The 12,661-nt window shown below is 41.3% G+C and overlaps 1 protein-coding gene across 2 annotated transcripts in view; it reads left to right on the forward strand.

The window, feature by feature from the left end:
- LOC109634656 (C-terminal-binding protein 2-like) overlaps positions 1 to 12,661 on the forward strand; it is a 61,098-nt gene that overhangs the window by 4,122 nt on the left and 44,315 nt on the right. The window contains exon 1 of one of the 2 annotated variants that reach the window (XM_069539150.1): positions 11,244 to 11,346. The exons of the other annotated variant lie outside the window; for it this stretch is intronic. The gene's annotated coding sequence lies outside the window, so the exon portion shown is untranslated. Of the gene's footprint in view, positions 1 to 11,243; positions 11,347 to 12,661 lie in introns of those variants that run through there. 2 annotated transcript variants of the gene reach the window in all.

The following is a 12,661-nucleotide window of genomic DNA, read 5'->3' on the forward strand; positions in this document are numbered from 1 at the left end:
CTTTCATTAAAACTCAGTTTTTTTTAAGGATGTAGATTTGGATCAGGGGGCATATCATTAACATTGAGAGATGGGGTCTTTTTCAACATTTTGTTGATTTCTCATAATAATTAATTTAAAAAATGTAGGCATTTTGAGTGGACTGATATTTTGAGTGTGTGCAATTTGGGGCGGATCCAAATAAAAATCCAGTTGTAGTGAATTTAAATGAGGACTATGGGCATTGGTGGAAGTCCCAGTAAGTATTATTCAATGGTATTTTTTATTCATCATTGCAGAATACAGTGATGTCCCAAAAGCCTAAAATGACATCTCCAATTTTCTTGTTTTATGCAAAAGTAGATATTTGACTGATTGTTTCAGTTATGCAATGTAAAAAAAAAACCTTGAGTATAGAGGAAGTTGTGTCATTTCACTGAAGACATTTTATCACGTCACAGAAGGATGATGTGGTGTGAACAATAAAATAAATGCTGGCTGAATTCCATTAAGCTGCTTCAGTTTGAGGGTCCTCACACTGACATGTACTGGGACAGTAAAGCAGAGCCATTATCAATGCTATTAGTAACATGTGCTAATATGCCAATCATCTCAATGACTGTAGCCGCCAGTATCGCGAGGATGCATGCAGTATGTTGGCGAACTATAATAGTACACAATTCTCTAAACTATTAAGTCATTATATGATTGGATGAGAGCTCTTAGTGGCAGTGGGGGGCAGTGGAGGATGTTTACTGTTCCCTGTATTTATGGCCATGGGGGTTTGCTCACGCCACTTGGCTGTCTAACAGCCTCCCACCTGGTGTAAACCATCACACTGTGAATTCCCTGCTCCTCCTTAATGGCTGGCCATTTTCCTCCAAAGAAGTCCTAATTGCTCTTGACTGTGTGTGTGTTGGACATTATGCCAGGGATAGATGGGAGTGAGGGGGGATGGATGAAGGGGGTGTAGTTTTGGAGATCTAATTGGGATGTAATATGCCGTCTTTCCAACATGGGAAAGTGTGTGTGTGTGTATTTGCCAGCAGGAAATGAAAAAAAAGAGTTGATCTTCTCCCCCCCTTTCTTTTGCCTGTCATAGCCAGAACTTTAAACACTTGCCATTAACTTTTATGCAAAACCGGAGAGGATTAGGAATGAATAGTGGCAGCGTCTTCCAGCCATGTGTGTGTGTACATGTGTGTGCTTGCGTTTGTGTTCTTGTGTCACTTTTGCAGGAACTAGCAGAAACAAAGCACCATCTGCACGCAGCAGGCTGTCCTGACTGCCTGTTCTTCTTGGTGGGGCAGAGACGAGGCTTTCTGTGAGCATTGTTACGAAACTGACTGCCGCCGTTGCTGCCGCTGCTGCTGCAACAGTGGTTGTTAATGCTGACAGCTAATAATGTCCTCCTGGATGACTGTGCCTTGCTGGAGCCAGAGAGAAGAGACAGAGACTAATGAAGAGAGGCAGGAAGTGAAGCAGCGAGAAAGACAGAAACAGATAGAGAGGACGATAGCAGTGAGGCGTGCAGTTCTCTCTGTCCGAGCTGGGGAAGTTTCCTGAAAAGGATTTTATGCACACACACTCAGAAAGTACAGGCACCATGTATTGTGTTTTATTTCCTCTTTTTTCAAATTCCTTCCTTCCTACTCGGTCTCTCCGGTCTCAGTGTCTCAGGAGGGAGGTGGCATGAGGAGGAAGAGTTTCATTGTGTCTTGGCAGAGCGGCTGTTCCAGTCCAGCTGACATAGACTTGTGTCAGGAGGATCCGTCTTGCTGATGTTAGGCAAGTTGTAAACTGAAAGAGATGTCTGAAGTGCTGAAGTGAGCCCTTGCCAGCGGAGAGACTGCTCTGTGTGTTTGCCATTCTGCTGAGCACCACTTCACAGAGAAAACTTTTCCTGCTCAAATCTGCTGACAGAGAGAAGGAGGAGGAAGAGGGGAGCACAAAACTGTTGGAGTTGGGGTTTTGGGAATCATTGTGGGCACAGAGAGCTTTGGCCAATGTGGGTCTGTGACACTGACATTTGGACATGGGGAGGGAGAGAAAGGAGTTAAAAGCGCACTTTTTGTTTTCAGTTGTCTCTTACCACCCAATTTTTTTTCTTGCCACTGCTCACAATTCTGGGAGACAGCAGTCATTGAACCTTCCAACCACATGAATATGCATGATAAGTCCGCTTTTCTTCTCTGCCCCCTGAGCTGTATTTTTTCTTCCACCCAGAGACCTGTCGTGTTGTGTTTGATTGGCCCTGACATTTGAAAAGGTCCTTGAGGAAAAAAAAAAAAAGAAGAAAAAAACTTGTTTATGACAACTGGAGAACCTTCCTTGCAGCAGAGTAAAAATGGCATTTTGAAAGGAGCACAGCTCCTGCATATTTAAATGCTAATGGCTCTTTGAATGTGCGGACTAATAGAATGAAGTGCAGAATGTACTCTCAGGATGCAGGCACACTATCTGAGTGCTACTTCTAATAGTTGTAGAAGGTACATCAGCTCATTTTATCAACTGATAATGTGGAGTCAGAAGTTTATTTTATATAAATCATCACATTCTTTCTTTACGGCAGCAGGCGGATTATCTCAACACATTAACTTGAAGAATAGGCTTATATCCAGAAAAAAACCCTCTGGGAAATCTGTTTTTCAAATTCTGGCATCTGTGGTGTATTATCACAACAGTTATGATGCAGATAAAGTTTAACAGCTTGTTTTACAAGCTCGCTGATGCTGTGTGGCAGCGTAGGACTGCTGGTCTAAGACAGGGCCCCTGTGGTTCTGGCTGGGCAGCCCTGTAGTGAGGCGTCAGGTCTTTGGTTTGTTACGAGCTGTTTTGTTAGCAGCATGCAGCCTTGGATCTGCCTGGACTTTGACCTGCTGGTGGAGTATTTGGTCTCATAGTCCTGATTGCTCTCTAGGTTTTAAACTGTGTGGACACTGGAAAACTCAAAATGTGATTGGATAAGAATTTGCATTGAATTGTTGCCTGTTTTTTCACATAGTTATTATTATTGTTACTGTTTGCCATGTTAGCCCTTAACTTATAGTTAAATAAATTATAGAGGTTTGTGTGAAAGGTTCTCACTGATTTGTAATTCTTATAATGCCACAATTACATGTTGTGAAAACCTAAGGCCTGGTCACAGACAGGGAATATCCAGTTAATCCAGGTGTTTGGCTGCGACACAGCAACAAAAACAAGGTTCCGTTTTTGGCAAGAACCAGGGTTTGTGCAACAGGGCAGGAAATGCAGGCAGGCAAGAATAACTGATTTAATTTGTCAACATCGATAACAATTTTGTGGGAACCCCTTGAATTTCAATGATCAGCTATGTGCTACGACACCATAGTCAAAACCCCTAACCCACCCTGTGTGTGTATGATGTGCCTGGGATGGTGGTGGAGGTTTGCTCTTTAACCTTACTGCCTAAAATTTTACATTACATTTTTGTGAATGCATAGTATGTACTTTTTTTTTAATCACATTTATAATAAAATAATCATTTGAAGATTGGAATGACGCTCCTGCCGGGAACATTTGAATAGTCAGACATTTACACCAACTTGGTGTTTTGCTCTTAGTAGTATACATAATTTATTAAGAGTTCTTCATGGAGATAAAGGGCTCACTGAACTGTTTAGACCAGTTGATAGCAGGACAATAAGTTCATGCAGTTAATCCAGAAAACTATCGTCGACTCTCGTCTCATCAGCGCCTGTAATACTCCAGGCTGGATAGAAGTGGATGGTGCAGCGTAGAGTTTTTTGTTTCCCCCTCAAGATGTCTTTGCTAGTGTAAATTTTTAATGACGTTTATCAAAGTTAAACTTGATATAAAAACAAACAAATGCAGTGATTATATTTGCAAGAACTGATTTCGCTGTTTAATGTTGCTGTTTTAGTTTGGGTGTCACCAGGCTGCTAGACCAATAGGATCACCCAAGCTTTATGTGGGAATCTCTCTCAAGTGCCAATTTCTTGTTTGAAACCATAACATCACCATTTAATGCTGTAAGTTTATCCTTGCAGTTCAGGTTATAGCAGTCTACATACCACGCCGTCATGCATCTACCGCGCCTCTTTGCTCCCATAAATACTGGCACGAGTCCAAACAGGGAAAGCTGGCAGATTTCCATGAAACCATTTGACTCCTCAACCGCTCTGTTAAGTGAGAGGCTGCAGTGCTCTTTGGTTAAATGAGCAGTGGACATCAGCACGGTCGCTGTTACCAGGCATCAGAGCACACACACACACACACACACACACACGCCCACGCAATGTCACACAAAAGCAGTTATCTACTTGTTGCCGTGTAGAGACCTGAACAGGATGAGCTGTCGCCCTGCTTCACATCATCTCATCTGTGGTGAAAAGTGGCGTATTATCTACGTGTTGCTAGCAGTGAGGGAAGTGTTGAAAAAGTGAGTGGGGGAGCTGAGCGCTGGAGTCTTATCACCTTAGCAATCTCCATTATGAATATGTATATTACCGATGTGTGGCGAGCCCGGGGCTAATTCTTTGATTCTGTGCTGCTGAGAAGCTCAGTGTGATGGTTGGCTTTTTAAGTCTTCAGCTTGTTCACACAAAGATGTGTTTGATTTTCAGCCGTATGGAGATGTTTGATTCCTGATCCTGAACAAAAAGGATTTACTGTGGGTTAATGTTTCACTGAGCTTGAGAGGAGCCACAGACTCTGTCCCTCCTACTCTTCTGTGAACACTCCCCTCGGGACTCTGTGTGAGGTTAGAAGTAATGTAGGTATCCCTGGGGTTTTCAGACATGCTGTTTTAAGGCACAATACATGTGCATGCTGCATGATTTTACTCTTTATACCACACATCTGACACATAAAGCAGAGACATAAAGTAAATCCCTATCACGTATAATAACATTTACTGAGGAGGAATTAGTTATCTGTCTTTTGACCCGAGGTGAACATTTTTCAGCATTGAATTGTTTGTTATCTAGGGAAAGAGATACCATCAGATCCAAAACTATTTCTCCCTCCCAAAATCCGATATGTGGATTTTGCAATTCAGCTGTTACAAGTCTGAACAATCCAATATCAGTGCATTGAAAAAAAATATTGCTACCATTTTTGTATGGCCTCTTGCTAGTGATTGTTTTGGCAACACAAGTTCCACCCAGGCTTGCATACGGTAGAGGTCACCACTTTACTGGAATTAAATTTTGCCAAATTGACAGTGGCTGCTGATTCGGAGTGGCTAAGAAGGAGTGATATCTGGGAAAAGAAAATTGGTAACGAGTCAGTACATAGATTCATATACTCGCCGATGCCCGATGCAGCATTTCCGGCAGTATCAGAACATCTACAACAGTGCTACACTTGATTGGTATTGCTATGTCAGATTTGTTTTTAAATGTACGAGGCCTGTTAATTACCTACAGCTATATTGAACTTGCTAAATTTGAACGTGCTGCTCTGCTGCTTCTTTTTCACAAAATTGATAGAGTGAAGAAAATATAATTTCTACTCCCATGTACCAGTCACTCGATGCTGGTATTATAAATATTGCACATTGTATTAGTTTTAAAACCATTTATTATTTTCCTGTGGCTCTTGTTTTTTGCTTTAGTCTCCTTCCACTGTGTACGATGACAAAATTTTCATTTCACAACACTTAATAAGCAGAAATTATGAAAAGAAGTCTTATCACCCTCATGGGAAGGTTGGGCATAACATAGCTTTTTGTTTCACTGTTTCACTGTTTCACTGTTTCACTTGCTCATGCATTGTCTCTCTTGGATAAACCTCATCCCCGACCTTTCCCTTTTCTCCTGGATAGCAATCCACTGTTAGACACCAGTCTAACACACACACACACACACACACACACACACACACACACACATGTATGTGGTGGTTTGCTGTCTGCCATCATGACTGCAGCCACTCGCCATCCTCAAGAACATTTATGCTCGACAGTTTCTCAGCACACGATGATGCAGCCAGACGCGACCTTGGCCCTACTTCCCAGCCAACATATAGATATACAACAAACATGCTGTGTGTGCGTGTGTGTGTGTGCGCACGCCCTCTCCCAACCCAGCTGAGACTGACAGATGGAATCATTTCACACTCAGACAGAAAGGCAGGGTACAGGAAACCATGGCGTTTTTAATAGTGTTTGCGCTGCTGTGGTTGTTATTAATCTAGGTCAGTGGCGTTCAGCTCACAGTGAGTCAGCCTCAGGGGCAAGCTTGGCCTTTACTTAACCCCATTTACTCGGTTACCTTACATTCTACTCACCTACATGAGTAGGTTTGCTGTTTAAGAACCTAACAAGATGTTTACGCTCTGTGGTTTTTTGAATTCATTACTTCTGTACCTGCTTCAGCTGACCTTTGGTTATCAGACTACATGTGGCTCCTCCTCGCAGCTTCTGTGGCTCAGAGCATTGAAACCCCCTGAACCCTTTGACTCTTAAGATGTGCAGCTCTCTAACCCGATTAGCAAACTTTAAGCTAGCAAACTGCCAGTAGGGCTGGAAATTGAACCTCATAACCTTAAGTCAAATTTGCTTGAAATTATTTGCAAGAAGACTCTTTGTGTTGTCTGTGATCAAACATTCCCCGAAACTTTGCTGAGTTTAGCCTTCGGTCAGGCGACTTGTTCAGCTGCTCATCCACGGGATTAAAAGGTCAATGAGATTTTATTCTTGTAAATAATCTTGTGATGTTCACAATAGATTTCCATCAATATTTTTTCTCCACATTGACATTATTTTATATATAGAAAAAATGGCAATCACTCCAAAGATGATCAAACCCTTATGAATATTTAATTAAAGCTTGATATTTTACAAGTTAACCACAAACTGTAAATAAAAAGATAAACCAACTATGTACAACTTGAATCAAGACAGTAACCAAACTGTCTTTAACATAAGATGTTAATATGAATTTCTGCATTCATTATTCTTAAAAATAAGTTTATTTATATCAGCGAAAAAATTAACAGACAATAAATGCAGATCCCGATGGGTCTTTAATTTACATGGTTCTTAAAAAAAATCAATCTCGCTTTAATTTATGTAAATTATGAAATAAGTTTCAGTACCCTGATTGATCAGCTATATTTTTACGTGGACAAGGATTCAGGAAGCTCTCTCATAGTGATCACATTTCTCGATCATGATCTACCTCCTCTACAAGTTTGAAAATCTGAACCAAAGCTTGTTCAAAAATAGGAGCATTTGCACTCACATCATGAACTCATCTCTCCAGTTAATTTGCAGTCTAATTGCTTTTACAGTTGTTGCATATGCATCAGGTGCTCAGAAGTTAAGTGGTAGGAAAAGACAGATCATCAAGTTCAACAATTAAAACGGGCACTCAACACACAAAAATGCGCAAGTGCATCTAATTAGAATAAAACTATTCTGAGGGAATTTATTTACTTTATTATGCGGAGAGTATATTTTCCAGACATGAAAAATAAAGTATTTGTGGTGTGTTTGCTTCCACAAATCCTCACTTTGCCCCTTAAGACCCAGAAGCAGTTGTTTTTATACAGTCACTCCTCATTAGTAATGCTCCGCTTTCTCAGAAAAATCTTAAATTTACTCCTGAAGTGAGACTCAGGCATCTTCCCTCTTCTATCAGCCACTTTCTGTCAGCTTTTAAAGAGAGTGCCACTTTTCCAACCTGTTTATTTATTTTTTTGTTAAGAATTTGAACGGCCATCCCACTGATGCAAAATTATTCCATAGCCCTAAATTATAATTGCTTTTTCGTCACTCATTTTTTCTCAGTGGGCTTGAGGTTAGTTTCTTTTTGAGTAAATAGCTCTAAATTGTTTAGACTTGTGCTAAATTGTAAGAGACGACACCTTGTCTGTTTTGTCTCCGGCCTTGTTTTAATGAGCTGTTAGCCGAGGAATGGAAAGGTACTAAAGAGCTGAGAAAGACGAGGTGAGATGTTGGCAGCACCAACTGATTACAGTTTCACACAGTCTGTCGTGAACAGTGTATCACTGGCAGCATTTGTTTTTGCTTATCAACAAAAGTCAGGACGCACATGGTCTTCTGTTTGTGGCTGAGATGTTGTTTGCTCTTTAGATGAAGTCATTGCACCAACCTCAGAGGCTTTTCTACCTGTTTCCAGGTATTTCCACTCAGTTGTTGGGACACAATTGATTATAAAAGTATTATGGATCGATGAATCTGGTAATAATAGTGTTTTTGCTTTTGAATTCTCAATTAAATTGCATAACTTCTACCATAAGAAATTTAAACATCATGATTTAGAGCTTTCACATCAGTGTAAACAAACCAACAAAGCAAACACACTGCAGCTTAGTTTAAACTGAAGCAAGCAGGTTACATGTCGAAGCACATTTAAACTCTAGTCTAGAAAATGCCTGTTTCCTACCACTCATCACCAGAGAGACTGGTCTCATCCTCTACTTCCTGAGGGACCTTGTAAAGAAGTTGGTCCAGTTCTCATATGTGTATTCTTCATATGTGGGTGTATAGTGTGTCTGTGTAGTTCAGCTGTTAGTGAAGGTCCTTGTCCCTCAGAGGGAAAAAAAAGCCTGAGGTCGATGTTTTTTCATGTTGAATGACAACAGGAAAGTGGAAAAGACAGATTTATTACCACAATAAAAGCATCTTCGACGCAGCCTCTCTGCTTAAGTGCCACTGGTTTTTGGTGTAATTGCTCGTGTTGACTCTGTGAGTTGAGATGAGTAAATGCTGTGTGTGTTCGGCATGTAATCTGTCAGTGTAAATGAAAAATACCAGTGTAATATTTAGAGACATGTTTACAGTGCTTTTAAATTCAATTGAAACACGGACTGTGTATTGTTCCAAGTCCTCAGTGGCCTGTGTTGTTTAGTGATGTTGCGAAAAAATAAATAAATTGCCAATTATCCCAGTGGAGATTTTTTATGCCAGACTTTGTTTTAGTTCATTAGATGTAAGGAGCTGGGGAGAGGAGGAATGTAGGCCACGCAAGAGCCTCAGTGGGTTAGGCTAACAGGCTGCCGTGCACAATAATGTCACCATTATGCTTTTCCTGGGTGACTTAAACGAATAGGCATTATTACAAAATTGTGCATTTGTCCAAGTCAGCAGTTAGTGCCGCTGCAGTCTCATTCCGTTCAGAGTTTAGAGGAGAGGAAGATGAAGGGAATGTGAGAGGAGGAGGAGGAAAGGAAGGGGTGGAGGATGGGGGGAAATGGTTGAGAGAAAAGGCGATGCAAAGGAGAAATGGGCAGTGAAAAGGACGCTATCTGCCAGAGGCTGACAGGATGTGCAGAGGGAGGTAAAAAGGAGACACGGAAAGGCACAGATGCTCCAACAGACTTTGAGATCATGATGATGATGATGAAGATGATGGCGAGGAAGAAAGAGGAGAGCTGTAATTGTCAGTAACTGTGTATTTAGACGAGGGAGGCTGGAGGAAGAGAGAGGCTGGCAGGGAGGAGAAGGGAGGTGTAAATCAGCCGCCTGAGCGACAGCTTTATGTGCCCCTCGGAGCCCCAACTATCAGATTAATGAGAGAAGAGAAACCTTAACCACCTTCTCTTCTCCGCTGCTTCTCTTTCTGCTATCTGGCACTTTCAGCGACATAAATCACACACTCTTAAGCCGTCACTTTAGGGAGCGGCTACACAATTCTTCCTCAAAATGTTGACGGTAAAATACCCCTGTCCAATGACGTCCTGCACTAATGAGATTTTCATGCAGCGAATGTCCCGTCCAAATGGCATCTCTCATGTGTTGTCCTGGTTTCTAACCCCACATTCATCAGTTGTTAAAGGAATAAGTCAACATTATGAGTAATATGCCCTTTCATTTTCTTGTCAAGCATTAGATGAGGGATCAATACAACTGTCATGTCTGTATGGAGGATACAATGCTGTAGAGCCAGCAGCTGGTTGGTTAGCTCGGTGTTAAAACCTACAAGTGTGAAAATGAATGGTATGGCTCTGTTTTAAGCAATTCTAAACACCTACCAATTAACATCTTATTGGTTTGTTTTGTATAAATTAATTAATTAATTTAACGAACAAGGCGTTTATTAGCTTTGTCCCAATTCAGGATCCTTAGGAGACTGCTTTTGAAGACCAATCGTGTCACAGCGCCTCCATTAGGCTCCCAAAGAGTCCTTCCTCTCCCAGGATTCATTGCACTCCGGCGACAAAGCTAACAGTAAGTGTTGCAGCTCAAAGTAGCAAATATCCTAATGGCTATGCCTCCAAAGGACGTGGTCCCTGAATAAGGACACAGCGACACACATTTCAGGTTAGCTGTTTGCAGTATGTATGCTAAGCAGCTGCTGAATGTAGTAGATTAATACCATAGACAGTATATAAAAGTGTGTTTTTTTGTGACATCAAAGCCCCCAAAAGTGAAGCCTAAGTGTCTTGATTGCCCCCTGGTGGCTGGCTGTAGTATAGGTCAGATATGTAAGTAAGGTTTAGATTCGTATAATCGTAATCAAGACCGCAAACATTTTTTAACAATAAAAAAAGGAAGGAAACTAAATGGACAGATTTTTAGATCTGAAGTAACAAAAAATGAATTTTGTGTGAAGTGCAGCAGTTCAATTCTTTGACTGTAAGCTCATACATGTGTAGCTCAGCCTCCTGTGGGTGTGTTGTTTGGTGCTCAAACTAGACCAGTTCACTGATGTGAAAGACTGGAAGCTCGGTTCATGATACAAGAAAAAGAAAGAGATGTTCGTTATTTAAGATGAAACCTTCACCTTTTAGTAAACTCCTCCACAGCTATTTCAGTCAAATGTGTTCTGACAAAATCAAAACTGTAGCTTTACTTCACTGTGGGCTTTTTCACCTTTTAGCCAAACCCACAGCTCCTCAGTCTGATACAAGGACTCCTCTAACACAAAGACCTCTCCCTTTCTCTCGGTCGTCTCCCTCTCTCTGTGTCCTCTTCGTCTATCCAACCCCAAACAAGATCTCCTGGGCTGCTCGGCTTTTCATGTGCTTATCTCCACAAAAGGAATAGATAATAATGTGTGCATGTGAAAGAGATGTAACATAAAGAGCTGAAATAGAGATATGTGTCTGAAGTGTGAAACTGGCTCTTTCTGCTTGTGAAATTTCTTGATGTACAGGGTGTCGGATGGAGAGGCACTGTGTGAATACATAAGTCATGGAGTGATGCAATAGCTGCAACAATGCAGTGTAATGGTGTGGCATTCAGGTTTTTTTTTTTACACATTTTGTTGAAATTTTTACTTCCCTATGCGTCTGTGAGACAGAGTAGGGAAGCTGTGGTAGTATGTCTGTGGTGCACATCTGCCACAATTCACAGGCGTTACAGAGCTCTTATCTTTGGACACCACTCCAATCTGTGGCCCTCAGGACTAACACGTGAGTGGCATTTAGAGATATAATATGTAACTCTTGTAATTCTAATGTGAAAAGAAACAAGACTAGAGGAGATGTTTCACACTTTCCAAAATGTTTCCAACAATATTACAACCGAGAGTAATCGAAGGTAACCTATGGCTTTGCCTGTCTCTGCTCTAACTTTCAGGGGAAACGAGGTATAATTAAGGAAACACACATGTTACATGCTAGCCAGTTAGCTAGTCGGCAGTTTGTATTGGTGACTCATAATGGATCACGCTTATTCACCAAGGCTCATGCCCCATCTTGCCATGTTAAAGAGAGTTTAAAAAATATCCTGGATCCTTCTGTTTATTTAAATGTGCACCAGATATGTATTGAGTTCTTCCTGTGGTCATGCCCCACCCCTTCTACAAAATGTTCATGAGAAGTGATTTATTCGTTTTTTAATAAGCCTGCTGACAATCATGTACACCAAGTAGTGCAGGAGCAACAGGTTGTTGCTTTCATTGGATTTGATACTGCAGCAGGAACTGATCAACTTGCTGTAGTATATGAATATAGATGCAGAAGATAAAGAGTATATACCTTGACAATGGTGGCATTCAGGCCTTGTGGCATAATGCAGCTCACTCACAGTGGAGCTACCAACAGTGTATGAAATGCGTCCTTAATAAAAGGCAAGATGTGATTATACAAAATAACATTTGCAGATTGTCTATATGCTGCAGAAACGGAGCATGCAGATGTCTTTGCAAAAAATCTGACTATAGCTCATTAATTCTTTAAACGTGTTTCTTCTCAGCTCACAAAGTGAAACCCCTGCTACAGCAAAGACAAAAAATCTTGTATTATCTAGAGTATAGTGAGGTTTGCATCTCCTTGGTCATGATTTGACTCGATAACATTCACAGACTTGTCAGAGAACCTGTGAACACAAGCACACAGCCGCAAGTATCGCACTGCTCTGTGTGTGTGTGTGTGTGTGTGTGTGTGTTTGTGTGTGTGTGTGTGTGTGTGTGTGTGACTTCCTCCTCTGTTTCTCTTCCTCTCCTCCAGCGCTGAGCACACACTGTATTTTCTCTCAGGTCAGTCCCCTTATTGTTAACTTACATAACAGCACTTATTCAAGTAACAATCCAGCAGCGATGGTGCTAAGGGCTGCGGGATAAGTGTACTTCCTCTCTGGCACTCCTCTGGTGGAGAGAGCTCAAAGTTGTAGTTGACTTTTCAACTCACTAAGCGGAGTCGGCTTTCTGTTTTTTTCTCCCTGCTTTGGAAATGGAGTGGATCTCCTTCTTACAAGAGTCAAATCTCTGGAATTAATTTATGGAAA

This window comes from Paralichthys olivaceus, chromosome 14, assembly GCF_024713975.1.
Source record: "Paralichthys olivaceus isolate ysfri-2021 chromosome 14, ASM2471397v2, whole genome shotgun sequence".
NCBI classification, from domain to species: domain Eukaryota; kingdom Metazoa; phylum Chordata; class Actinopteri; order Pleuronectiformes; family Paralichthyidae; genus Paralichthys; species Paralichthys olivaceus.